Consider the following 1647-nt stretch of genomic DNA (forward strand, 5'->3'; position numbering starts at 1 on the left):
AATAATAATAATAATCCAGGCAAGGTACTGTATACTTAAATAACCTATTACTTATTTCTGAATCAAGATGAATTGCATGACTCATTGAGAAAAAGAAAAAAAAAAAAAGCCATGGCACAGCAGAGAATCAAACTTACAATGCTTTAAGAGAAAAAAAAAAATGTTTTAAGCCGAATATATAAAAATTATTATGGTTTATACTAACTACTAATTACTAGTTCTAATTATTATATGCCATAATCACATTATATTTTCTTAACTCATAACTCTTTATTTCCAAACGCTAGATCAAAACAGATCTTTAAGTTGCATGTGGATTTGCAGAAAGAACTTTTTTAAAGATCAACTTGCTATTTTCATCATTAGCATTTCATCTCTTACTTCATTCAGCAAACTTACTTTTAGGAATTAATAAGAAAATCTCTAAGGAAGTAAGAAGAGCAAAAATATTTACAGATTTGAGTAACAGCGTATTTTTAGTGAACTGTTACAAGCTACTTAAGTGTCAGACAACAGGAAACTAAATAAATTGCGGTGTGAGAAATTATTATATGGTACTTAAAAATCATAAACTAGACCCTGGTTTTTTGTGGGTTTTTCTGAGATGGAGTCTCACCCTGTTGCCCAGGCTGGGAGTGCAGTCGTGCAATCTCAGCTCACTGCAACCTCCACCTTCCGGGTTCAAGTGATTCTCCTGCCTCAGTCTCTCAAGTAGCTGAGACTACAGGCACATGCCACCACACTCAGCTAATTTTTGTATTTTTAATAGAGACGAGGTTTCACCATGTTGGCCAGACTGGTCTCGAACTCCTGACCTCAAGTGATCTGCCCACCCTGGCCTCCCAAAGTACTGGGATTACAGGAGTGAGCCACTGCCCCCAGCCAGAACCCTGGTTTTTAATATTCAGAGGATCACACATCTGATAAAAGCTATGAACCCTCTCCCTCTCCCCAGAATTACACATATATGTATATACCCCCATATTTTTGCATATAATGATAGGAGGTTTACAAATAATTAAAGTCTAAACTACCTTAAAAATCCCAGTCTAGAAAAACTATCATGGACACCTAATATTTATGGTATACTGTTAAATTTCTAGAAAGCAGAGGATAAACTAGTAGATGCAAAGAAGAAAAGAAATATGTGTTTGTGTCTATGAAAAAGGACAGCGACCAAATTATTAAGCTTGGTTATCCTTGGGTAGTAAAATTATAGAAAATTTTTATATTACTCTATAATTTTCTATCTTCTTATTTTTTTACAATAAACTAATTATATAATAATAAAAGAAAACTTAAGAGTTACAATTTATTTTGGCCAAATAAAACTGTTATTAGTCAAGTGACAAAATAGAGTAGGGTCATGTAATGATAATTTTCTCAAGTTTTAAAGTATATAATAACAAGCAAATAATAAATGACTGATAGTCACTGATAATACGGTACTTGTGGATGACTTAGATCACCTTGTAAATGTGCAGACTGGAGAAAGGTCATGGTAAATATTTCCTATTTCATAAAATGCCACAAAGTTAATCAATCACAAGCAATAACTGAAGTTCTTTATGAATACAAAACTATGTTTTTGCTTTTAGGCTTCGGGATATGTTCAAAGTGTCTAAAATAAACTTCTAAGGAAATAAA

The 1647-nt window shown here is 32.7% G+C and overlaps 1 protein-coding gene across 2 annotated transcripts in view; it reads right to left on the minus strand.

The window, feature by feature from the left end:
• WWP1 (WW domain containing E3 ubiquitin protein ligase 1) overlaps window positions 1-1647 on the minus strand; it is a 100636-nt gene that overhangs the window by 86168 nt on the left and 12821 nt on the right. The window lies entirely within an intron of this gene.

Source organism: Colobus angolensis, unplaced genomic scaffold (genome assembly GCF_000951035.1).
Source record: "Colobus angolensis palliatus isolate OR3802 unplaced genomic scaffold, Cang.pa_1.0 Scaffold16, whole genome shotgun sequence".
NCBI classification, from domain to species: Eukaryota; Metazoa; Chordata; class Mammalia; order Primates; family Cercopithecidae; genus Colobus; species Colobus angolensis.